Source organism: Carettochelys insculpta, chromosome 5 (assembly GCF_033958435.1).
Source record: "Carettochelys insculpta isolate YL-2023 chromosome 5, ASM3395843v1, whole genome shotgun sequence".
NCBI classification, from domain to species: domain Eukaryota; kingdom Metazoa; phylum Chordata; order Testudines; family Carettochelyidae; genus Carettochelys; species Carettochelys insculpta.
In genome coordinates this window covers 14,640,309-14,667,651 of record NC_134141.1, presented here as the reverse complement: position 1 = coordinate 14,667,651, position 27,343 = coordinate 14,640,309, and positions in this window count along the sequence as shown.

The following is a 27,343-nucleotide window of genomic DNA, read 5'->3' as shown; positions in this document are numbered from 1 at the left end:
CGCTCCGCAATGGCACTGTCTTCCTTGATCGCTCCTTTTATATCTTTATCATCCAAGGGCCCCACTGCTTTTTTAGCAGGCTTCCTGCTTCTAATGTATTTAAAAAACATTTTACTATTGTTTTTTGAATTTTTGGCTAGCTGTTCCTCAAACTCTTTTTTGGCTTTTCTTACTACATTATGACAGTTAATTTGGGAGTGTTTATGTTCCTTTCTATTTTCCTCACTAGGATTTGACTTCCACTTTTTAAAAGCTGCCCTTTTCTCTCTCACTGCCTTTTTAACATGGCTGTTTAGCCATGGTGGTTCTTTGTTAGGTCTCTTACTGTGTTTTTTTATTTGGGGTATACATTTAAGTTGGGCCTCTAGTATGGTGTCTTTAAACAGTTTCCATGCAGCTTCCAGGGATTTTAGTTTAATTACTCTACCTTTTAGTTTCTGTTTAACTAGCTTCCTCATTTTAGTGTAATTCCCCTTTTTGAAATTAAATGCCAGAGTGTTTGACCGCTGCGGTGTTCTTCCCAACACAGGAATATTAAAAGTTATTATATTGTGGTCACTATTTCCAAGCGGTCCAGTAACAGTTACCTCTTGGACCAGATCCTGCGTTCCAGTCAAGACTAGATCGAGAATCGACTCTCCCCTTGTGGGTTCCTGTACTAGCTGCTCCAAGAAGCAGTCATTTAAGGCATCAAGAAATTTAATCTCTGAATCCCGTCCTGAGGTGACATGCACCCAATCAATATGGGGATAATTGAAATCTCCTATTATTACTGTGTTTTTTATTTTGATAGCCTCTCTAATCTCCCTTAACATTTCAGCATCACTATCACTGTCCTGGTTAGGTGGTCGGTAATATATTCCTAATGCCATATTCATATTAGAGGAATGAATTGTTATCCATAATGATTCTATGGAACATTTTGATTCCTTTAGGATTTTTACTTCATTTGATTCTATATTATCCTTCACATATAGTACCACTCCGCCACCCGCACGACCTGTTCTGTCTTTCCGATATAATTTATATCCCGGTATGATAGTGTCCCACTGATTGTCCTCATTCCACCATGTCTCTGAGATGCCTATTATGTCAACTTCCTCCTTTGATATGAGGTACTCCAGTTCACCCATCTTATTAGACAGACTCCTAGCATTAGTGTAAAAGCATGTTAGAAAACTACCACTATTTATATGTCCGCCTTTCACAGACGTGGTGGATTTTTTTATGCACGATTGTTTCACATCTGATCTTGCCCATATATTATTTCCCACGTTCCCTATCTGACTAACTTCTAGGGAATCCCTGTCTATGGAGCCTCGTGTAAGAGAAGTCTCCGTCCGATCCAGGTGCTCCCCCGCACCAATCGGCTTTCCCCCACCTCTTAGTTTAAAAACTGCTCTATGTCCTTTTTAATGTTTAATGCCAGCAGTCTGGATCCACCTTGATTTAGGTGGAGCCCATCCTTCCTGTATAGGCTCCCCCTACCCCAAAAGTGTCCCCAGTTCCTAATAAATCTAAACCCCTCTTCCCTACACCATCGTCTCATCCACGCATTGAGACTCTGAAGTTCTGCCTGTCTATCTGGCCCTGCGCGTGGAACTGGAAGCATTTCAGAGAATGCCACCAAAGATGTTCTGGATTTCAGTCTCCTTCCTAGTAACCTAAATTTGGCCTCCAGAACATCTCTTCTACCCTTCCCTATGTCATTGGTACCAACATGTACCACGACGACCGGCTCCTCCCCAGCACTGCCCATAAGTCTGTCTAGATGCCTCGAGAGATCCGCAACCTTCGCACCAGGCAGGCAAGTCACCATACGGTTCTCCCGGTCATCACAAACCCAACTATCTATATTTCTAATGATGGAATCCCCCACTACTAAAACCTGCTTCTTCCTAACAGCTGGCGCTCCCTCCCCCGGAGAAGTATCCTCGGCACGAGAGGATACAACATCACCCTCTGGAAGGAGGGTCCCAACTACGGGATGGTTTCCCTCTGCTCCCCTTGACTGCTCTCCTTCCCTGAGCCTTTCATCCTCCGTAACAGCCTCAGGACTGTCAGATTGGAGGTGGGACAGCCCTACTATGTCCCGGAAAGTCTCATCCACAAACACCTCTGCCTTCCTTAGCTCCTCCAGTTCAGCCACCCTGGCCTCCAAAGCACGCACTCGGTCTCTGAGGGCCAGGAGCTCCTTGCATCGAGCGCACACATACGCCACCCGCCCACAGGGTAGGTAGTCATACATACTGCACTCGACACAATAAACAGGATAGCCCCCACTCTGCTGCTGGGCTTCTGCCTCCATTTCCTACTCTAGTTATATACGAGGGTTAATTAAATGTTTCAGATAGAGGTTGTTATAAAGGATTTAGTTTAAGGGCAACAGAAGTAAGTCACTGGCTCCCTCCAAGCTCCCCCTCTCAACTCCCCTCTCCAAACTCCCTCCTGTTAGCACGCACCCTGTTTGCCAGCACCCGGTCGCAAAGCTCCCTGGTCGCTTACTAGCAGGGTTTAAGTGCTCAGCCTCCCTGATAGCTCCTCCCTCTGCCTACAGCTCAGCCAATCAGCACACGGTGTTTCAATTCAAACCTAATCAGCTTCCAACTGCCTGCCTGCCTGCCTGCCTGAGCACACGGCCTTTCAAACAAACAAACACACACTCAGCTCAGCACTCCAAACAAACAAACTCCAAACTCCAAACAAACACACAAGCCCAAAACCTCCAAATATAAGCAGCCACTTACCCCAAGGTGCTTTAGTTTGCTCCTTCCTTCTCCTCCTCCAGGAGAGCCTCTCCAAACTCCCTCCTGTTAGCACGCACCCTGTTTGCCAGCACCCGGTCTCCCTTTATTTAACATATCTTTGCGTTTATGATTATGTAACCCTTATACTGTATTGAGCAGGATGTGACAGATTCACCAAGCTCTTGGGCACAGTGGGAGGAGCCCTGGCTCTGTGCTCCTGCAGGAGGTTGGGCCTTGCACCTCAGAACACCCGGAGCTGTGCTGCACCCATTTCCTCCCAGTCACACCCCCAAATCCCCACCTGGACTGTGCTGCCCAGGGCTCCAGCAGAGATTTAAAGGCCAGGCCTTCTGAATGGCTGGAACTTGAGGCAGTTGACCTTTTGCTGCTCTCTATTGGTGGGCCTGAGAGAACCAGCCAAGTCACAGCCTCATTACACTCGTATGCTATATCTACACTAAAGCAATCTAGTGACAGAAGTTATTGTTCAAAGAGATCTTCCAGCAAAACTGTAGTCGACAGATCATGTCCACACACAAAAGCAGATCGAAAAAGTGATTGGCTGCTCTCTTGACCGAATGGCCAACAGGAAGCTCAGGAAACACAGCTGCCTAGTGAACTGAAGGTTGTGGAATCCACCTTTCTGGAGATGGTAAGAAAAGGTTGGTGAAACCTGTCAGGTGTAGTCCTGGTACATTTTCATCTGTCTCGGCATGCTGGGGTGGAGTTAATGAATTCTTGAATTCCCTTTCAGGTCTCCATTGCTAGAATTCTATATTAGTCTCTTGAGAAACTCCTGGCTCGATTCTCCAAAGCCTTATTCCCAAGGGTAGTCTAACCACAAATGAGCAGCATTGCAGATTTAATTCTGACTGTTCAAAGGAGTAAGGACTGCCTACATAACAGTTTCATATGTTAGTTACTACTAACTACTGGAGAGAATCAGAACTTCTTTGCTATGCATCATAGCATATATAGCCTATATCTATTAAAGTTCAGAGAGATTCTCCACTAAGCCCAAGTGGCAAGGATACATACTTTTTAGGACAAAAGGATCTCAAATTTCTTTTTTGCTTCCAACATGAAATTACAAATGGACAGAATGTGTATGCAGCATAGAAATGGCTGTAGTGTCCTCAGGGGCCACCGATGTTACAACATTTTGTATAAAAAAACCACAATAATTTTCATTCTTAACCAAATAAAACAACACAGGGCACTGTATGCAAGGTTGCCTATGCAAAAGGGAGCCAAGATAAATCAATAATTCAGTTTTGCAGCGGAAAGCTGTTGTTTTGTCAATAATGCACAGCTTTCTAAAATCTTCACAGAATTTTCCATGTATTTTTCTTTTAAGATGATCATTTCTTGTTTATTGTTAGAATTTTTAAGGACCATGAGGTAAATTCTAATGACTATAAACTTTTTAAATGAAGTATGGATCTAATTCATTCTTAGCAGGAAAAGTACCCTCTGCATAGACAATAGGCTTAAGCACCCTGTCTGGCATTTTCTGTGACCCTTAAAGTCACACTCATTTATCTGATTTTACAAAAGGTCATGACCAAATACTAACTCTTTATCTTCAGTTTTCCGCTGCATATCTAGTTGTTTCCTCAACATTTCTCCTCCACCTTCATAAACATCCTCTTTTAATAAAGCCAAGAACAATTAAGTTAGTCAATAATAACGAATACTTCAGTGGCTGCTAGAGACAGAAGGGTGAAATTAAACAAAACCTTCATATTTGCTCCTGCAAAAACACTGCTATAGAGATACTCCATAATGAAAGTTCAGGGAAGCAGAGACATACCATGGGATGCATTTTAAAGTGTTAAAGTAACACAGAGGGAGTCAAATTTCACATACCTGACTTGAGAGACCTCTACAGAAGCCTGCGTTTTATGAAGTTAGAATTCAGCACTTTCAGAACAGTTAGGTTGAGCACTCAGATTAATAATTTTGGGTATCTCAGGTCTTCAGAAAATGCAGGCTTACAGAATATACACTGCCAGTGATGTTAGAACTATTTTTTGGGGTTGGAGTGCTGAGCTGCACCTCCCCGCCACATTAGACCTCTTGAGATCGGTTCACCATGTCCCATGGACTGGAAGGACCAGACTCCAATGCTGCAAATGGCTTCCAGTCTGGGAGGGTGGGCAACCCCTCATACCTCTGTCTGGGGTCACAGTTGGGGTCAGCTGCAGAGCCGTGGGCTGGCAAGTGGGATCCTGAGGACCAGTGGGGCATGCAGCAGGGTGGGGGGCAGGACCGTGGGTGTGTGGGGCAGGGGGCGGTGGAGTCAGCACTCATAGGATGCTGGGATTCAGCAGAACCTGAAGCAGGGCTGGCAGGACTCCAAGGGAGGAGGACAGTGGAGCCTGAAGCAGGGCAGGTAGGACTCTGGGAGCACTTCTCAGGGGCCAAGACGTGGGGCTGGTGGAGCTGGCAGTGAGGCTGGGCCCCTGCAAGTATAAGGAAGACAGATGCAAACCTGGGGGTGCTGCATCTCTACTTCCCTCACTGCAGTTTTTCAGTTATGGTCATATTACTTGAATAAGGTCAATAGTAAAATGACAGACAGACTTTGCCATATTTGAAGAAAGGCTGACACTGCAGAGGTGAATCCAAAAAAAAGAAAAGGAAAAATCAAAAGCCTGTTTAAAGCAAATTTTCTTGTGACTTAATGCATTATCCAGTTCCACCTTCTTTAATTTCTAGTACTGAAGTAGTTAAGGACAATACTTCTTTTCCTGTCCCTTCTTTTCTCCTTCTGTATTTTAACTGGTCGTAGGGATGCCTCAGAATAGAAAGAGTTCTGAGTGTTTTTCTCCTATAACTGAAATTTGATGTTGTTATTGTTGTTCTTACTGCTGCAGCCAATCAACATGCAACACATTCTCCTTTTCTGAAGCGAATCACATTAATATTCTTTATCTCATTGCTCAGAACCTCCTAAGGACAAACATACCATAAAATGTTCTCATAAATCAAATACAAGTGTACTGGAGAAGTAATGGGGATAGTAAAAATGTCATGCTTTGGCAGTGGTTTAGTGGAGAATGACCCATTTTCATATTAAAGTGATAAAATCTGTGGGATAAAACATAAAAATTGTAACATTTGTGCTGCTGAGAAACTAGGGAGTGTTAGATCAAAGTTGTAGCACCAAACTCCATTAGAGGAGTTTGGAAAAGAAGCAGGTCCACGAAGAAACCAGTAATATTCAAGTGTGCTAACTTTTCCACTCTCAGGCTTGTAAAGGTGTTCACTGCCACTGTTGTACCCCATCACTCCAGTGGTGGTGGCAGAGATTAAATCTTAACCAAAAGTGTGCACCCCCTTCCATCAGCCATACATGCTTTAGTCCATCTGGCTTCCCAAGACTCAAGGAGTTCTGTCTTCATGGCTCAGTCCACCAGCTAATTACTTTGTGTTATCAAAGTCCCCTGGACAAGCTGATAACATGCCACATTAGACAGTCTCCCAGTCTACTTCAGTGCCACTGGGAAAGCAGGGGAAATAGGCTCTGGTAAGGGAGCCAAGTTTGCCCACCTATGATATTGGGCTCCAGTTCGGGAACCTTATCATCAGCTTCCAAGGTACACACATGTTCTCAATCCCCAGTCTCTTATCCTCAGCTTCTTCCTACCCTGTTTTCCACAACCTCCCTGCCCTACTCCTGTCCCACACCTTGCAGCCTACAATTGTAATCGGGCCACTTCTGTGCCACCTTCTGGGCTGAATACCCCATGATAAGGGCTTTCTATTCAAAGCAGACCAAAAATAATTCTGATATGGCAACAGCAATAGGTCATATGTGAAACTAAATCCTTCTTCATAATAGAAACCACAGAGGGGAAAAAAAGGCTGTCATTAGTAGACCATCTCTGAACTCCACCAAAAACTCTGACAAATGACGAACATGATAATCTTCTCTCTTCCTAATAATAGGTGTCTCCCAGCCAGTCTGGGTGAGCCAGCAGACACTGTCACAGTGTAAGATGAGACTGTGAAAAAATAGGCAGCCAGCCTCAAAGAATCATCTGTCTTTAATGCTGTGCTGTGATATCCATCATCATCCAATGATATGGATCTTTGGACCACCAAAATGACAGTAGTTACATTGTCGACTCAAATCAGTCTCCAGAAAGTAACAGTACCTTTGTGAATATCTAATCCATTGGCATGCACACTGCCCATTAACCAATCAATAGTGAATCACAGTGTACTTACTCACTCTCGGACAAGAAAACTAGTGGCTTTCTCAAATAGTTAATTGGTTACAAATTGTAGTTTATTGCTGATGGAATGAGAACTGTAACCGTAAGATTACAGTGCATAACTGCAACTCTGTACCCATAGACAGCAGTACCATTTTAAAATCTCTAAAGCTGCCTATTTTATCAAAACATTCCTTCAAGCTAAAACTTTTTCATGCCTGGCATATATGGGTTTAGCTTCTCTGGCTCTGTCAGTTTACAGAAGCTGAGGATGTGCTCCAATGTATCCATTTTCCACACTTAGAGATAATTTGGGTGGGTAAATTTAGTTTATTGGAATATGAATGATTTGTTTTCAGCCATTAAGATTATTATTCAAGTATTTTCCCACCCCTTAGAGAGAGAAAACTATATTGATGCAGCAGCATGAGGTTAGAATTTTTTAAAGGAAGCTGGTAAGCATGCACCAAAGTACTAGGTTCAAAGAAGTGCTCATCTGAGACATGCTTTTTAAAGCTGCCACTGGTATGGGGAACAGTAAAAAAGAAGATAAATAGTGGAGGCCTTTCAAAGAATCTTAATGTAAAATCACTTGTAATTCTTCAAAATGGAGGCCCCAAAAGATACAAATACACAAGAATTTCTATACATTACGCTTCATTTGCTGAAGTTTTCTGCTGCAAGGTGAATCCAGCTCTCTTGATAGGATGGAGGGTGCCAAACAGCTTTTTGGGAGGATTTTAATAATCTTATTAAAATATGAAACAAGCCCTTACAAATTAGTGTTAGCTTGGAAGAAAGTAAATCATTAGTCCTGCTTTTCAGTGGCTGGGAATCTTCAAAGTTGAGATGATTACATGAAACATAGTTCCTCCCATTGTAATAACGTGCATAGGGCATTGATCAAGATGGTCACAATGACTTTTATTTGACAACATGGACTAAACATTACATTGTCATCCTTTACTCTTCTATTTGCAAAATGTTTAGGGCTAGTTCAGATAGTGCTGACAGATCACCACAATGTCAGGCCACAGATCCCGGGGATCTTATGAATGCTACTGGCACATTTACTGCTCGTGTTCTTGCATCTTATGTAGTAAAGAAGCTGCTTCATGAAGGAAAAGCTGTGAGGTGGTATCAGTGGTGGCAACAGCCATTGTGGGCACCAGGGCAAGGCAAGGTGGGAAGGGCAGGGCCAAGGACCAAGATCAGAAGTGGAAGGCCATGGAGACACAGCCCTCAGCACTGCTTGGGCCAAAGTGCTGTTCTCCTGCCCCCAACTCCCTGGAAGCTGCTTGCATCTGGAACAAGGCTGCTGCAGAGTTTCAAATGGTCCCAGGGGCAACTGCCAACTTTCTTCCCTCCTGTCACTGGGCCTGGGTAGTGTTGAGCTAAGCCCCTCAGGGTACATCTACACTGGTCTACTTGGTTTCATTGGGTCATAAAATTTCAGTGTAGCTGTTTGCGCTTGTGATGAAGCTTTTATGAGAGGGGAGGTTCCCAAAGCCCATGTTCCATCCCAAACAGGAACAGCTATACTGCAATTGTATAGTCCTGAAGCCCGAGCCTGAATCAGCTGACATGGATTACCTGCAGGTGTTTTGTTGCATTATGGGACTGCTTTTAGGGTACCCAAATGTGTCCTCTCTATTATGGCTCTGCCTGAGGTATGTTGCAAGTTCTCTTCCTCTTATTAAGACACTAAACACTCTTTCATACATGTGTCATCAAAAGTGAGTATGCTACAGTTTGTCATATGTTTCAACATATATCTGATACCTACCATATTTTTCTCCACTTGCTCTATGCACCGACATTGCCTCCCATTGACTGAAGTAATTCCATCGCAGATACAAAGGAGGCAGGTTATGTTATAAAGATTAATATGATTCCTCTGTTAAACTAAATATCTGATCAGCTCCCTCCCTTCTCAATGAGCTTATCAGAAGACTGATCTATGTCCGAAGCAAGCCTATGGGGGGTCGTGGAATGTGTTTAATGGTGTTATGTCACTTTATACCCTTTGCGAATCTGGCCCATGGTTTTGAAGTAAACCATAAAATTCCCTGTCATTGTGATTATGGTTTAAACATGTTAAGAAATGCATCAGTGAAATCTTAAACCTCACAAGTAATTGTTCTGGCTTTGAAGAGCTCAGGCTGACAAACCTGCCACAAATTCTTGCTCTAAATGACATGGACAATGCCTTCACTGCAGATTTACTCACCCACCTGTACTGGAACATGTATTTCTTGACTATGCAACCTACTAAAGTTTTTACAGACCTATTTTCCCCCTCAACAGATCAAGAACTACTTGAGACTTCCAATGACTCAAGGCACCCTCAGGACTTGTGATGTTGTCAATACAACATGAACTGTCAAAATCTCAAGTACAAGTGCATGATAGGTGATTGCCTGTTTAAAGACTACTGCAAATGTATTCAGAAACTTTTTTTTAATTTTTTTTAATGTAGTAATCAGGAAAATGCTTATTTAAAATGATTATCTATGTATAAAAATTGTGCTTGTGTTGCCTCCATATATTCATGCAGGGAGCTGTGAGAACATGGTAAGCAAGACTCTGTTCTGTTCTGTGTATATGGGAGGAAACAAAAATGTGTGTGTATGTATAACTGTACATACTTGATGGAGGTAAAAAAAAAAGTGGAGAATTGGTGTCACAGGCCTAACAAAAATGCCCCTAAACCCAAACAGACAGACAGACTAAAAACAGAAAACACACACACACACCGCCCCTGTACAAGTATATAAATTCTATCTTTCAACAATTTCCTTTGGACAAGAGAGAAAAAAAAAACCAGGGGTGCTCACATAAAACACAGGCGCTTCTTATGAGGAAAGGAGTAGCTGCTGCCCTATATATTTTACTAGTCAGAGAAAGAGAACATAGACCTTGTGGCTTATATGACCAATTGCAACCAAAACCAGTTAAACAGAAATTTAATTGAACTACCATTTCATTCAACATTTTATTTTGTGCTTCATTTTTTTATGTTTTCAAGATGTGAACACAAATAGTCTGTCAGTCAAAAATTCTTTCATCAGAAATACGCCTTCACTAAAGGAATGCACTAAATGTTTACATAGACCACACTCATACTGTTGCTCTTTGTCCATTGCCCACTCCCTCAAGTGACTAGACTACCTAGACTTTTAGACTCTACAAGTGGCTTTGATTTAAACAGAGTAGGTCTTTTACCTTAAGCAAAAGAGGCTGATAGTTCTAGATCCAGAGGTCTGAAGTTAGCCAGAGATACAGCATTACAACCAGACATTAAAACAGAGACATTTTCAATTCTGGGTAACAGAGTTTTTGGTTGTTGGAAGTGCTTTTGCCACTTAGAATGACAAATAACTGCTACTGCATTGCCATCTATTGGGAGAGAACTGAAGGGAAAGTGGAGTTTCTTGCTCTCATGTGAATCATCTAGTGGCTTCACACTCCAGCTCATTTGCGGAAATTACCAGGATCATTGGTACTATTTGGAAGCTTTAGCAAGAAAGACCCTGGATTTCATCAGCATTCAAACTCAAGTGCACACTTAGCTTTGTGGATAAAGCTGATAACTCTGAGCCACAGAATATAGAAACTTGTCTCTGCTGCATGTGGCAATATCTATTCTGTGATGACATCCTAAAGACTGATGGCTTTCAGTCTAGCACCTATCACACACTAAGTTCACATATAGCTTATGAGCTCAAAGTGAGTGGGAGTTTTGGTATGGATGTTAATGGAAATACAAGAAGCATTTAAAAACCCTTAAACTATCACTTTTAGTACATATATGGGTAAACATAATTCATTTTATCTGTTGATGTTAGTTGGGCTTCCATATTTGAAAATCAAAAAAGAAGACACCCCTGAGAGGGACTGTATCTGTATCAGACTCAGAATCTACCAACTCACCTTGTATTAATACTATACATTAATATAAAGTGAGTTGATAGATACTGATAAGATACACTCCCTCTCAGGGCTGCCCTCTTATTTGAAAGTTCAAAAACCCTAGCATTAGGAGCCAGAATAGGAAGAAGTATTTGTTGACCTCTTTTGTCAACATGATGTGAAGTTCATGAAGGCTGTAAAATGAACAAAATTCATGTTTCTGATGATTAAACCTGAAATTATATTTAGCATTTATATTTATTGTGCTCTTTTGCCATGTTACCTATTTTATAACATTTTAATGAAAGTTCTTGTACACCATAGATGAGGAACCGGCTGAATGAACCAAGTGTCAGAATAAATTAGTAATATTTCAATCTGCATAGAAAAGTAGTCTTTTGAAGAGACACATAACCAGGTCTGATCCTTGACCGATCCAGAAGTTGCTCTCTCCCAAGCAATTATCCTTCTCAAGATCACTGCATGAGATCTGAGAACTTGCCAGGCTTATACATATGTTACCCACACACCTATGTGTAGTTCACTGTCCCATATAAAAAAAAATTCCTCATGGACTCCCCCTGATGGTCGAAATGACACACTGGACCTATACATAGAATGCTTCTGCCAGTGTGCATAGGCAGAAATTGTGGAAAAGTGGCATCGCTTACCCCATAACCTCAGCTGTGCAGAATGCAACACCATCAACAGCCTCAGAAACAACTCTGACATTGTCATCCAAGAGGCTGACAAGGGAGGTGCTGCTGTCATCATGAATAGGACAGACTACCAAAACGAGGCTACCAGGCAACTCTCCAATACTACATTCTACAAGCCTCTGTCTGAGGATCCCACCAAGGAATATACAAAGAAACTACAGCATCTCCTCATGACCCTCCCTAAAAACACACAGGAACATTACACACACACACCCCTTGAACCCAAACCAGGTTTATTCCACCTGCTGCTCAAGATCCATAAACCTGGGAATCCTGGACGCCCCATCATCTCAGGCATTGGCACCCTCACCACAAGGTTGTCTGGATATGTGGACTCTCTACTTAGACCCTCTGCTACCAGCACCTCCCAGCTTTCTACGAGATACCACCAACTTCCTCAGAAAACTACATTCCATTGGTGACCTTCCTGAAAACACCATCCTGGACACCATGGATGTAGAGTTCCTTTATACCAATATCCCACATGAAGGTGGACTCCAAGCTGTTAGAAACATGATCCCTGATGAGACCATGGCACAAATGGTGGTGGAGCTTTGTGACTTTGTCCTCACCCACAACTGTTTCAGATTTGAGGACAAATTATACCTTCAAATCAGTGGCACTCGTATGGGCACCCACATGGCCCCACAGTATGCCAACATTTTTATGGCTGACCTGGAACAACGCTTTCTCAGTTCTCGTCCCCTAGTGCCCCTCCTCTACCTGCACTACACTGATGATATCTTCATCATCTGGACCCATGGGAAGGAGGGTCTTGAAGAGTTCCGCCATGATTTCAACAGTTTCCACCCCACCATCAACCTTAGCCTGGACCAGTCCACACAAGAGATTCACTTCCTGGACACTACTGTGCAGATAAGCAATGGTCACATAAATACAGCCCTATACTGAAAACTCACAGACTGCTATGCTTATCTACATGCCTCCAGCTTACATCCAGGGCATACTACACAATCCACTGTATACAGCCAGGCACTAAGGTACAACTGTATTTGCTCTGATCCATCAGACAGAGACAAACATCTACAAGACCTTAATCAAGCTTTTCTCAAACTACAATATCCACATAAGGAAGTGAGAAAACAGATTGACAGAGCCAGATGGATACCCAGAAGCCACCTGCTACAAGAGAGGCTTCGCAAGCAAAACAAGAGAACACCACTGACCATCACATACAGCCCCCACCTAAGGCCTCTCCAACTCATCATCAGTGATCTGCAACACACCCTGAACAGTGATATTTCACTCTCACAGACCTTGGGAGGCAGGCCTGTCCTTGCCTACACACAGCCTGCCAACATTAAACAAATCCTCATCAGCCACTACAGGTCACAAAACAGTAACTCGAAGCCTGAAACCAATCCCTGCAACAAACCCCGCTGCCAACTCTGCTCACATATCTACACCAGTGATATCATCACAGCACCTAACACCAACCATACCATCAGGGGCTCCTTCACCTGCATATCTACTAATATTATATATGCCATCATGTGCCAGCAATGCCCCACTGCAATTTACATTGGCCAAACTGAACAGTCTCTATGTAAAAGAATAAGTGGACATAAATCAGACACCAGGAGTGGTAATGTACAGATGCCTGTGGGAGAGCACTTCACTCTCCCTGGACACTCAGTAGCCGATTTAAGGGTGACAGTCCTGAAACAAAGAAATTTCAAAAATCAAATGGAGAGAGAAATCTCTGAGCTGCAATTTATTTGCAAATTTGACTCAATTAACCAAGGATTAAACAGAGACTGGGAGTGTCTCGCACCTTACAAAAGGAGCTTCTCTAACCCTGGTGTTAATATCTCCACATTAGATTGAGAATGTGCCGTATTCCCCCCACCCCCGCCTTATCTGACCTGTTTTGTCCTCTCTTCATACATACTACTGATACAGGGCCTTTTCCACCCTGACCGAACAGACCTTGTCAGCTCTGGCCCTCCCTTTTACTGGGATCCCAGTCTTTAAATACCCCTCTGAAACCACCCGCTCCACTAATGCATCTGATGAAGAGGGTCTTTGCCCACAAAACTTATGCTCCAAAATATCTGTTCATCTATAAGGTGCCACAGGACTTCCTGTTGTTCTCGAAGATACAGACTAACACGGCGACCTCTCTGATACTTGTCCCATGTAGTGGTGCCAAGACCACTTCATAGAGAAAGAATCAGGGTTCCCTAAAGGATGAGCTGACAGCCAGCTGTCTTTTAGCTCAAAATGTAGAAGCACCTGCACTAAGCTTCAGAGGTCTGAGGTTTGAGTCAGTTAAACATACTCCAGAGGTGTGGGCAGATATTTACCACCAAATGATATCAGCATCCAGTGTTTATTTTTCTGCCAGAGACAGAAAGTAAAATTTTCATTGTTAAAAGCAGACAGAGAAGGTCGCACAAGCTTGCTTTCAAACCAGAAAAAAAGTCTTTGCTATCACAAAACATCGTGTGTTCAGTTTGGCACAAAATGGTTGATGGTTCATTCAGAATTCATAGTGGGCCAATGAGTGTTATTCACACTGCTGTACAGCGAATTAATATGGTGTTAAATTGGTGAGAGTTAAAATGAGGCTTGACATTCTCAACTTAATTTCAGACCTGATATATAAATGTAATATAGCCATGTAATGATTTATGAAGGAGATAGGACTTACTGCAGGAACAAAAAAAGATATATTTTAAACAGGAATGCATTACATGTTGTGACCTAGCTTTAAAAAAAGTGTGCTGGATCTGGATAGTGCTGACCTTGGCTGTTTTCCAGAAACAGATTGCTAATTTTGTTTTTTAAGTGCTGCAAATAAACTGTACATTCCTATGCCTATATTTTATATTTAATGAGATGCCATGCTAGAAATCTGAGTGGACTACCAATGTCTTTACAAGCCCAAGATGCTTCTCTTGGGAAAATTGCTTCTTTAGTATTATTTCTAAACCACCATACACAGCAGCTGATGACACATTCAGCTCTAACTATGTAGCTTTAGAGATTTGTTTTTTTTAAACTGTTGACCTCATCATGAAAACTTAACTGTAGTGTTCTTTAAATAAATAAGTGTATTGGGATCGTGTGTGTGTTTGGACTTTAGCTCTCCTAGTTGAAATGGTTACTCTAGAGTTAATGATATGGGATGACAAGAAATAAGGAAGACATTTCAGTACATGCACAACTTTTAGATAAAACATACCAACTTAACTATTTCTTGTGCATAAAATGTTTATCAATAAACTGTGTTGCTGACATCCTACTTCAGAGAAACTCAGATGAGATACACTGAATTAAGGACCAGATTCTGATGTTTTTTATTCATCTTAATAATAGCATTGGTCCATTACGGGATAGAAATAGAAGAATCATTAGTAACAATAAAAGTTCCATACATATTTATTTAGGAGAGACAGATGTAGTCATATGAGAATTATATAACACTTTCTATTCTGCTAGTATCTTAGGAGAGTTGAACAGTGTTTTTTTTTTTTTTTTTTTAAATAAAAAAAAGGGACCCGGCTCCCCACCACCAGGGTTCCCATGGCTGGGGCTGCCAGCACAGCACTGCAGCCCAGCCAGCTCCCAGCCAGGGAAGAGAGGTGACTGGCATGCCTCTGCCCACCTGCCCCCCCTCCACCTGGCCAGGATCTCATAGCTGGGGCTGCCAAGGTGCCGGTACGTGGTAACTGCCTCTACCAGCACAAAAACAAGCACTGTGAGTGAGTAACTATTAGAGACAAGGAGCCAACCTAGTATCTTATTGAACAAAATTCTTTTGGTAAGGGAGACATGCTTTCAAACTTTCATACAGCTTTTTAAATCAGTAGCTTCAGACAATTTGCACTCAAGAGTTTTAAAAGAGCTGGCTCACTCTCTGAATGATTATTCTTGATTTTTAGGAAGTTTTGGTGTACTGGAGATGTTCCAGGAGACTGAAAAAGAAAGCTAAAGTTGGGCAAGTATTTAAAAAAAAGTGTAAGTGGAACTTCTGAGATAATTATAGTCCTGTCAGTCTGATATCAATCCTAGGCAAGCCTACAGTGCAATTAAATCAGGACTAGATTAACAATTGAAGAAGTACAACATAGCTAATGCCAGACATAAAAACAGATTCAGACAAATCAACAATATCTTTTTGCTAAGACTAGAAGTTTGGTTGGTAAAAAGCGAATAATGTTGACATACAGAAATAAAATAAGGTGTTTGACTTGGCACAGTATGACATTTTGATTAAAAACTAGAATATAAAATTAACATAGCACACATTGAAGGTTTTTATATCAAGCTCACTGACAGGTCTCAAAGTGTAACAGGGAAGCTTCATCAAGCAGATATATTGTTAGTGTGGTCCTGCAGGAAGAGGTTTATGGTCCTACATTATTTACCATCCTTTAACAGTTGGGAATAAAACAAATGATTGATAAAGTCTGCAGATAACAGAAATTGAGACAGTGGTAAGTAATGAAGAGGACAGGTCAGTAACAGGAGGTTCTAACTCAGCTGACAAGCTGGGTTCAAGCAAACAATGTGTTTTTTTACCTGCTTAAAAGCAGATTTATGCATATAGGCACAAAGAACATAGGCCATCCTTACAGGATGGGGAAGTCTATCGTGGGAAGTGGTGACTCAAAAAGATTCAGGGGTCAAGGTATATAATCAGCTGAACATGAGCTCTCAGTGTGATTCTATGGTCAAAAGAACTAATGTGGTACCTAAACAGGAACAACTCAAGTAGGCGTAGAGGTTATTTTACCTCTGTATTTGGCACTGGTATGAATACTGCTGGAATTCTGTGTCCAGTTCTGATGTTCATAATTCAGGAAGGATGTTAAAAAATTGAGAGGGGTCCAGGGAAAAGTCAGGAGACTAAAGGGTTTGAAAACCTGCATTATGGTAGTAGAAACCAGGAGCTCAGCCTCTTTATCTTAAGAGAGGATTTAGGTGATACTTGATTCCGGTTTATAAGTACCCACATGAGGAAAAAATATTTCTCTCTACCAGAGGGAGCTGAATCATGACCCAATGGCTAGCAGTCGAAGCTAAACAAAGCCAGCCTGGAAGTTAGGCACACATTTTTAACAAGAAGCACAACTGACCATTGGAACAATTGACCAGATTTTTTAACAGCAAAGAAGGGTCTTGTGGCACCTTATAGACTAATAGAAAGGTTTTGAGCATGAGCTTTCGTGAGCACAGACTCACGAAAGCCCATGCTCAAAACTTTTCTGTTAGTCTATAAGGTGCCACAAGACCCTCCGCTGCTGTTACAGATCCAGACTAACATGGCTACCCCTCTGATAACAGATTTTTTAAGGAGATCTACTCTAAGAATTACTTTTGGGGGAGGACTCAAAAAAAGGGTCTCCCATCATTTCAGGAGTAAACTGTCACCATTGTTCTGTCATAAATAAATAGACAATGAAGCAATTGCAGTAGAGGGACTGAACCTGGGTCTTCCCCATCCCAGACTGGTGTACTAACCACTGATTCATTAGTGTTGTCTCTGGTTCACCTGCTGTTCCATTGTAGATAATCACATAAATATATTCATTTGGCCAGTGAGAACGACTACGGCAGATCCAGGGTGAATTCCCTCCTCTGCTCAACAGGGAGAAAGAATCTGAACAGGGCTTTGCCACCTCTCAGAATATACCCTAACCAATGGGCGATCAGGCATTCACTCACATCAGTTGAAGCTCTTCTATGGCAAATAACTCAAGAGTGGTTGGAACAGGAGCGAAACATAGCGAGGTACCACTGAGTGAAACATAAGGTAGGTACCACCACTTCGTTCCCCAGTGTGGAGTGGACATCTAACTTTTTTCTGTTGAAAAAAAAAACCCACACCCCTTAGGCAATTAAGCTACCTGCCTCCAGGTTTTGGGATCATTAAACATTGATAGATGCCTCTCTGAAACCCAGATTTAGACTTCTATGAATGGTCACAGATTAGCAAACACCTGTATAATTTGTGACTCCCAGCCTAGCAGGCAGGTATTTTGTGAATTGTATTCTAATGCACCTTGTGACAGGGCAGACTGGGCTTGGAAGTCCCCTGCCAGAGGCTTGCGGACATGCCACACCCTGTCCCAGTAAGCCATAGAGAAGTCCTCCAAGGAATGCTAAAGTGTGGGCCGAAGGAAGCAGGCAAGTGGGGTCAGGAAGGTCTCATAAGAAGTGCTGGAGGCCCAGAGTCATCTCAGTGCCATGGGAGATTTCATAGAGAGAGGAGCTGTGGGACTTGCTGCCAGAGTGTGTCTGAGTGCAGCGCTCATGAGAGACTATAGATAAGTATTTGTGGACTGGCAGTAGAGCCCTACTCTAAGTGGGAGAATTTTGCCACCAGGGGGCAAAGCCCTGGTGACATCATTCTCTGCTCAAGTGGGGAATGGACTGTGGAGGAACATTACTGAGTGCACTGTGATGAGCCCCCATTAAATGGATATGGTGATTGTCGCATACAGTGCATGACGAGGATGGAGGACTGAATTGTCCACGAGATGTTTTGAATTGAATCAGTACAAACACGCACATTGGACCAGATGAGTGTGCTTGTGAGCGGTAACAGCCACCCCAATGCACACCTCATTACACACCTTCTAACTCCATTGTTCACTGAGTCTAGGAGCCCAAGTGAAGTGTTGTTTCTATGACTGTCTAGGTGTCTCAGTCTAGGTCTATGCTACAACCTGAATCCACAAAACTTATCACTTCAGCATGTGACTATTGCACCTCCTGAGTGATGGTAACACTGACATCAGTGTCTGTGCACCTAGTGGTATGTCAGAGGGAAAGCATCTCCCACTTACACAGCTAATGCAGTTCAGAGATGTGGGCTGTTTTCTGACATGAGAGCTTCCTCCTCCTGGCATGGAGCATCCTCCCCAGAAGTGCTGCAGCGGTATAGCTATATGCGTACAGTGGCAGTGTCGTATGTACACCTTACCCAGAGGGTTAGACCTTGCAGCACCCAATTCTGTCACCTTACCCTAAGAAACCCTGATGTATTCATTGGCTTCAGTGAGCCTGATTCATTGGCTTCAATGAGCTCAGAGTGTCTTTGTACTGGAATTTCAGCTTAGAAACCAAATCTGTTCCAGATGGAAATTTGTTCTGTATTTACAGAATCTGGTATCCATAACAATTAAGCAATGCATTGGCATCCCCTATGTAAGAGAGAAATCACATTCTCTCCTATGGTAGTCCAACAATATGTGTTGATTAAGTAATTAAAGATATGTGGTTATATCCATTCATAGTGTTTGCATTAGAGGGAAAAATAGAAGAATTTTATAGCAAAAGAAATATCACTTTAAAAAAAAAAAGGAGTTGTTACATCATGTTTGACATAGTCCCCCGCTCAGTATTGTCTGAGAAAGTGAGTGGATCTGTCTCCCCATGCCTCCATTTTAAAATTTCAAAAACAGCATATACAGCAAGTTGTTTAAGCAGTCATATCTTGAGCATAAATAATGGTTTAAGTACAATTTTCTCTTCCTTCTGGTGTTGTGTATTGGTATCATTCCCAGGACATAAGAATGATATAAAAAGGTTGTTTCCACAGCTTTAACTTACATGCATAAATTCTGCATTCTGTTCGAACATGATGAAGTCTCCCTTTCCATCCACAATTCATTTTTAAAATTCCCTTGTTGTAATCACAAATGCAGTTGTACTAAATTAAAATAGTAAGTTCAATAATTGCAGCAGTTCATACTGGTCACAGAGAGAAGGTTGTCTCTTTCTTACTCTTTCCGTTTCTATTCCTATCCAAAAAGTCTATCAATGACAGCTAAGATTGTTCAGCTGTTTCTCCTTTCACCAATGAAAAAGGACATATGGTTATGATATCTCTAGCTGGAGATATCCCAGCCAAGAAGAGTTTTGGGGTGGGTGTACCCACTTCCATAGCACCACTGCTGCAGCCAGCTTTAAGGGACTCCCTCTGTTGTGGATGAGGGAGTAGCTGGCGTATGCTATAGACCAGTATTCCCTAGCTAGCAGACAGGAACTGCTCTACTTGATGCTAGAGCTGGGACTTGTGGTTCCCTTCAATCTGACTTTCACTCAGCAGCTTCTCATCAGGATCCTTGCCTTCATTACGGCACCTAATTGGTGCCACTGCAATTGAAACAGTGATGTCAGTTTAACTACTGTCCTGTTGACATAATTCACCCACATCAAAGGGAGATAAAGTAGGAGAGCATAAGTTACATCTCTCAGGCTGGGGAACTTGGTTATTTTATTTTTAACATCCCTGAGTGACCTAACTTACATGGTAGCTTACATAAGGCCTCAGGAGCTAAGAATCTGAGTCCCAAGCTCTTTCCCTCAACACTGCCATTCCCTTTCAATCACCACAGTTAACCAGTCCAAAATCATCAATGGGGCTATTTGGAGAGTAGTCTTCTAGGGAATGAATAAGGAAGCAATCTGACCTCAAGGTAAAATACACTGAACACAGACATACATGTAGTGGTAAACTTTATGTCTATTTATATTTCTTATTTATACTATAAGAAGTTGGTAATTTTTCTTTAAAATACAGAAAATTCAGCAGCACTTAGGAGTCATTAACATTTTTGCGGACAAAATTCATCCAATGAAGGGTAGAGGGTTTTGTTGTGCTTTGAATGTAAAACTATGGCATTTTTAGAGATGCTCTGTTAGGCTGTCTACACAACAACCTAAATTTAAAATAAGTGACAACTTGTGTGGCTTATTTCAAGTCAATTTTGAAATAGGCCGCTTCGGCATGTAGCGCCATCTAAACAGCACCACATGTCAAAATAAATCACTATTGCAAAGCGTCTCTTACTTCTCCTGCAACAAGGAGTATAGAGGTGCTGAAATAGAGTGCCTGTTATTTTGAAAAATATTTTTAAATGATGGGCGCATTGCACAGATGAAGGGCAGCTATTTCAGGATAACAGTATCCCCAGATAGCTCCTGTCACACAGACATAGCCTTACTGTCGAGATGACAATGATAAAACCATAAATGTATATAGAAAAGTAATACTGAGTCTGAGCCATCTCCTTGAAAATGTGAGATTGCTGGAGCAAATGCTAACAAGGGTGCACAAAAGTTTAAAATACTAGAGGCACTTTTTCTCCTGGAAGTTATTTTGCTACCTAATAGATTGAGCCATCAGGAAGTTTCAATGATGCCAAACTTTATGCCTAGTTTCATTCCATTACCCCAGTTATAGTACCATAAACCATAATAAATAATCTCTCTCCTTTCATAGTGTTCACACCCTTCAAATATTTATAGGCTTACGTTCCTATTTAGTTGTCTCTTGCCAAGCTATACATATTTCACTGCTTTTCTTACTTCAATCTGCTCTGAACTCATACAGTTTGTCAGTATCTCTTTAATAATGAGATGTTCAGAAATGAACTCATCATTCCAGACATGCGCCAGTGGCAAATAGAACAGGACTATATCATTCACCTGTTTGACTATATGTTTCTATTTGTTACATGCATCCAACATTTGCATTGTCTTTTTCTTTTCTTTGCCTCTCAGCAGATTCATGATCTGGTATCTTTCATGATAGTCTCATCAACCCTAGCTGAGATATGTTTACTTAACTTTTCCCAAAATGATTACATTTTGACATTTTTTACTCAAGCTTTTAATCTCTGTTGGGACCTCATCCAGATCCCACTACAGTCAATGGAAAGATGCTCCTCACATATCTGTGGGGTTTAGATCAGCCCAAAGTACTTCATATTATTCCTCTTTGTGCACAATTTAATAGAATTGAGCAAGATTAGGGCAAAGTCAGTCACGAGCATCAAGTCCCAATTATTTACAGCATGCTTTCTGTAAGAGAAGCAGCTGTAGGAACACTGCCAAGAGTCTCTTTAACATGGAGCTGGTTTCAGGTTTCACATGGTGTCTAAGCATTGCTCCCTGTTCCCGGAAAGCAAATTAAGGACATTCTACAAGCTGAATCTCCAGCCCGGGCTCTCTTCTCCACCAGGCTTTATTTCCTATAACAAGTTAGGTTTTTAGGACATAGTTTGTGCTGAATGCCCATTTTAACCTCTGTTAGAGCTTTCATGGGGAGGTTGAGGAGCTCCAGGAAAAGACTTAACACAAGTGTGTGTTAAGAGTGTTCTGTTCAGCAGGCATGAATGTTCAGCAACTGACTGTACCAGCTGCATTGACTGACTGTAAAGTGAGTATTGACCTGCTCCTGACTTCTCCAGAACTATAATAGCTCCAAAACCTTCTGTCTTCTTCAAGCACCGATTAGATGTTCAATGAAACATTTATCTTGATTGAATGGTTAATAATGTAGAGCATTAACTTCGGTTCAGAGAACTCACATGAAGGCCCCTGTAATCCTACAATCCCACTTCCCACTCATGTGTGGAATACAGCTAGCGAAATGGCTCTGTATATTTCCTATGTGCAATGGAAATGCTATGAAGAGGTGAACAAAAGGAAACAAGGGGCATGGGATTTAAATCTGGTCACATTTAAATCTGGTCAGTCTCTCAATTACCTAGAGAATTGGAATGCTCCATCTGTTGGGCCAATAGCCATCAGGAATGGGCTTTCCAACAGGTCTTGGCTTGGACCCTGCTGCGTAGGAGTGTGCTTGGAGTACTGGAGGAAGAGTATTTCATTTCCCCACAACCCTTTCTCATTCCAATTTCACACCATTTGATTTGGGGTTGTGTGGTGGGAAAGGCATTCACCCTCAGCATTCTTCTCTGAAGATCTACAGATAGTTAAGAAAAAAGCGATCATTCATGAATGGAACTATGACCGAGTCAGGGTAAGATACTCAGTGCTCAGGGACCACATTTCTTGAAAAGTTCATCACTCAGCAGCTCCTATTCTTCTCATGGGGTGCTGTTGCACTCTTCTGAAAAAAAATCTGTAAATGAGGTGAAATTCAGGCCCTTTTTGTTTTCTGTTGTTGTACTTCTCTGAAATAGCAAAACATTAGGACACTAATGATTAATATTACTGTAATTCTAAGTGGAACACATCACAAGAGCATTTCCCCTCAGTACCTATAAGTATAATGTTAATCGATCAAGTTGATACAATAATGCCATTAACACAGAAAGATTAATATAATGTAAAAGTATTTGCTTTTTGTAGCCTAGACTCCTGCACTGCATTAGTCTGTACTAAATGTTTGAAAAGGACAGCTCTCAGAAGTGCTAAACATTGGCTATTAATGCTAATGGGCATCTAAACAGTTCAATATTTTATTAGTCATTTAAAAAAAAAGTTCCTTTGTGTGTTATTGCAATTTCTGCTATAACCAAAATATGCTGACTACTAGATCTGAAAGTGAAAGGGTATAATGCAATCTAGGTGTCGCAGTGGGTCACTTAGTACAACTCTTAGCCAGAAGAGCACTGTGAATTGAATACCCACAGGGAGCTTGGGGTCCAGATCTCTGCTGCTTAACTCTATTGACTTAGGCAACACCTTCCCAGCAGCAGAAAGTTGACTCAAACTATGCAACTCTAGCTATAGGAATAATGTAGTTGGAGTAGACATACCTTAATATGAATTATCATGGGGGTGGGGAGAGTTTCATTTGTTAACTTCTCTTACTCTTCTGATTTGGGGTAGAACAACAGGGCTGATGAGAGAGTGATCTGTGGTTGATTTGGCAGGTTGTCACTAGAACTGATAAATTGACCACCAGTGGATCAATCTCAGAGCATCAATCTGGGCTGTAGAGCGCATGTAGCCTTCGTTAAGCTTCAGCAGTGGAAGCCCCTTGGAGTATAACTCCATTCTCACACATGGTGCAGTATCAACAATGTGGTATTGAAAATGGGGTTCAGACAGAGTGCTCAAGGTATAAGTGAAAAGGTCCATGTGTAACAGACTGCCTACATGTGGGTGCAGAAAAGTCCCCAAGTACAGGATTTTCAGCTGTGCCTAAAGCTGTGTCTATGCTACAGAGTTATGTCAACAGAAGTCACTGTCAACAGATATTTTCCGACAGAACCTCTGTCTTCAGTATATGTCCATGACTAATACAGGCTCCCCCATCAAAGCTCACTGTCGACAGAGAGCAGCCAGACTGCCCACCCTCTGTCAACAGACTAGCCAACCATGAGCTCTGCAAACAGGTCTGCCCCTTGAACCAAAAGCCCTCTTTCTTGACTGAGGGCCCCCCGGAACATCTACACTAATTTTTTTGTCGCCTGAATCTGTTGACAGAGGCACTATGCCTTGTACAGGAGCAACTTAACTCTCCCAAGAAAACTGCTGCATTCTGCCAACAGTTTCTCAACAGAACACATTTGTAGTGTGGACTCTCCCTATTTTTGTCAACAGAAGGCCTCTTCTGTCAACAGAACTCTGTAGTGTAGACCCAACTAAAGTGACCAAGAAACACAAGTCTCACTGACCCATACACCTAACTGTCCATTTCATCATACAAGGATTCAACTTGCATGCACAAACTTGTGTGAATATACTTTCCCCAATACATTAGCAAGAAAGGGTCATTAGAGGGGTATCTAGTTTTGAAACTTACATTTGTCCATGATGGACGGCTCTCTAGACAGAAGTTTATATTTTCACAGTACTAAATACAAGCAGTCCAATTTTCCCAGGTGTGTAAAGCCCACATCTATATTCAGTGCATTTTTTTATTCAAAAGGAAAAGAGGTGCCAGTACTCAGCCAGCTTCCCACCCCCAGCCAATCCTATGGCTAGGGCTACAGAGGTACCAGGAAAAACACCAAAAAAGCACTGTCTACATTCATCAGTTGTCTCTTGTCAGATAGGTGGAGTCTAATCTTCGGGCCCTAGAGAGAGAGAGTGTGTGTACGCACGCCTTACCTCATACTAGGAAGTCCTCATCCATGACGGAGACTTCTTGTTGCAATGGTGATAAAATTAAATAAAGGAAGTGAATGAGAGTTCAGAATATTCAGACCTCTGGAAAAAAAATCAAATCTATTTAGGTGTCTAATTCTAAGGGCCCTAGTTTGGAGAAAAAGAGTGCCTTAATTTATCTGTGCCTCAGTGTCCTTACTTGTGAAAAGTTTAACATTTTTCCTCATAGGAAAGCCATGAAAAATGCTACCTCTTTCCCCTTCTTTCCCAATCAGATATTATTTTGATGTAATCTGACAAAATGTGCCATAGAAGCGTGGTAGTGGTTGTGGTGAAAGGAGTGTGTTGAAAACTTCAGATAGGTGTGGGTCTAGATACGATACAGTTATAGCTCACTGAAAAAGAAAAACAGCTTCTAGATAAACAACCAGTAAGTACAGGATGTGTGAGTGTTTTATTCCTGCTGTGCCTCAAAAAGTATAAAACAATGCTGAAACTGCCTGAATCTCTATTCTCTCTAAATGTTTCCTCTGCTCAATGTTGTGCAAGGCTGAATAATCTTGTGATGCATTTTGTTGCATTTTAAATCAAGCATCTTTGTTCAGAAATCTAAATCAACTCTTCAAGTTGTGTAGTCATCTAGGTCAGTCACTTCACTGTAGATAATAAAGGGTGTCTGACAACACTTCCTCCCTTCACCGCATAAACACAATGATTACGCAGACCCATTTAGAGATATAGCTATTTTAAAATCAGCATTCACATTGTTTTTAGTATAATCCAGAGGAGTTACTTAAACTTTCCTACTTTGTGCCTCAACCTAAAGAAAGAAAATAAGCAGTAAAAAAGGTTGGTTTAAACCAAACAAAAACAAGATTACTCCGTGAACCAAAACCAATAAAGTTCTATATCATCTTGTATACAACAACGTGCATGATTTTACATACTATATGCAAAACTCCCTGTTAAAGAACCTCAAAGTTGTGAAGTAAAATATTCAAAAGTTTGGAAATGCCAAAATTACAGATGCCTCACATCTTAATAGACAATCTTTAATTACATGATCGCTTACTGGTTTTACACAAGCTTTGCCTTGTTCAGAACACAGGATTATTAGTGCTTACAACTGTTTGCTACTCCATATTTCTCACCCTCATCATTCATTGTGTAGCAGCACAAATCCAAGACAGCTCTTAGTGGAGAATTATTCATTTCCTTACAGGCTTTTGCCTAGTACAGTTGAAGCACTGTAGTGCACCACAGTATTAATGAACTATCCTTACAAAACCCTTTTGAGGAAATGTTCGGGGAATTATTTTCATGTTACATATGTGGAACAGAGGCACAGAGAGATAAAGAAATCACATAGCCACTAATGTGGGGTATTCATTTTGAGATACACAGTCGGACTCTCCATAGAAATTAGGCACCTCAATAGTTTTCGGGATCTGGTCCTTACAGCCTGATTTTCCCAGTGTATTTTTCACTAGCAGATTTAGCCAGTGTTCCTTAACTCTATTTTATTTTATTTTTTTGGTGGGGATTTTGCCAAATAAAAAGGAAATGCTTTATTTACAGGATTGCATTTTTCCAAAAATAATGTTAAATTTTATTATGATTTTTTAAAATGTGAATGTTAATTTTCCCATTTAATTTTTTAATAACTGGAATCCCATCAAGTGTATAAACTTATAAACCTGTAATGCTTATTTGCTAAGTTTCAGCAAAAAGAGCTATTGTCAATTTGGTTTCTTATAACATTTTTATCCCTTTTCTATAAGGTTTATTGAGAAACATTCCTATTGCAGGCTCATTCTGGTTCATCTTGGTTCAGTCTTTCAACATTTCTACAAAAACACTTCTACAGTTATGTCAATGTTGAGGACTATATTTAGTTTGCTGATTCTGTCTCTTTTCTGTTTGGTTTTATGAGGAAACAACTCTATGCTCGACACATCCCTTTTTCCCAGCACAACCAATTCCTCATGTTGCTTTAAGTTATTCAAAGAGGAAGCTGTATAGCAAGTTTGTTGATCCTTGCTCTTACTATATAGGAGGAGTCCTTGATCAATCAGACAAATCAGAGAACCATACAAAACTCTCTAAAATATATAGTGAGTTACAGGGCACTTTATATATTCAAAGTACAGCTCCCAAGAAATGCGCCTGTGAGTGTGCTGCACTTCTGTAAATCAGGTGACAGGTTTCCAAAGTTGAGCCCCCAAAGAAGGGGATATATGAAAAAAGAGGCCATTGAGAAGTTAAGTTTTCTGTGACTTGCCCAGCATCAGAGAAGTTGGTGGCAGATGCATGGTTAGAATCCAATCCACAAAGCAGCATCTAAGTGCCTTATCCATGAGATGACATGCTCCCAACATCTGCAATAAAGGCGTCAGTCCTACAGACTACAACCTCCTTTCACGGCACATTTAATATCATTCCCTAAGCACAGGCCATCCTGCAATCCTGTGTGAACTGTGGATGTAAAACAGTACCATTTCTCAATAGTAGCATTCAACATTCCTTTTTTTCCCCCAAAGCACCAATGAATCTGTAAGGTGCAACACAGTGCAGAACCAGCTCCAGTGTTTCCAGCATTGCAGGGAGACAGCTCCTGGACTTCAAGTCCCCAGTCTTTCAATGAGATCCACAGAGATGGATCCTGGCACTTAGGAAGCCCTGCCATAGTCAGCAGTGGTTCATGATGTGGCAGAATCCCATTGCAGGAACCAGCCACAATTTTGTATCTTTTCATTTCTAACATAGCCAATCATGGTACAGGGCCGATTACAGCCTTTCCCGGACCATAGGCAAATGTGGTTCTGTGGCATAATTCATTTGAGGGGAAAAAGAAATGTTTCTCTAGCAAGTTGATTTAGATGCCAAAGGCAGCCGTTAG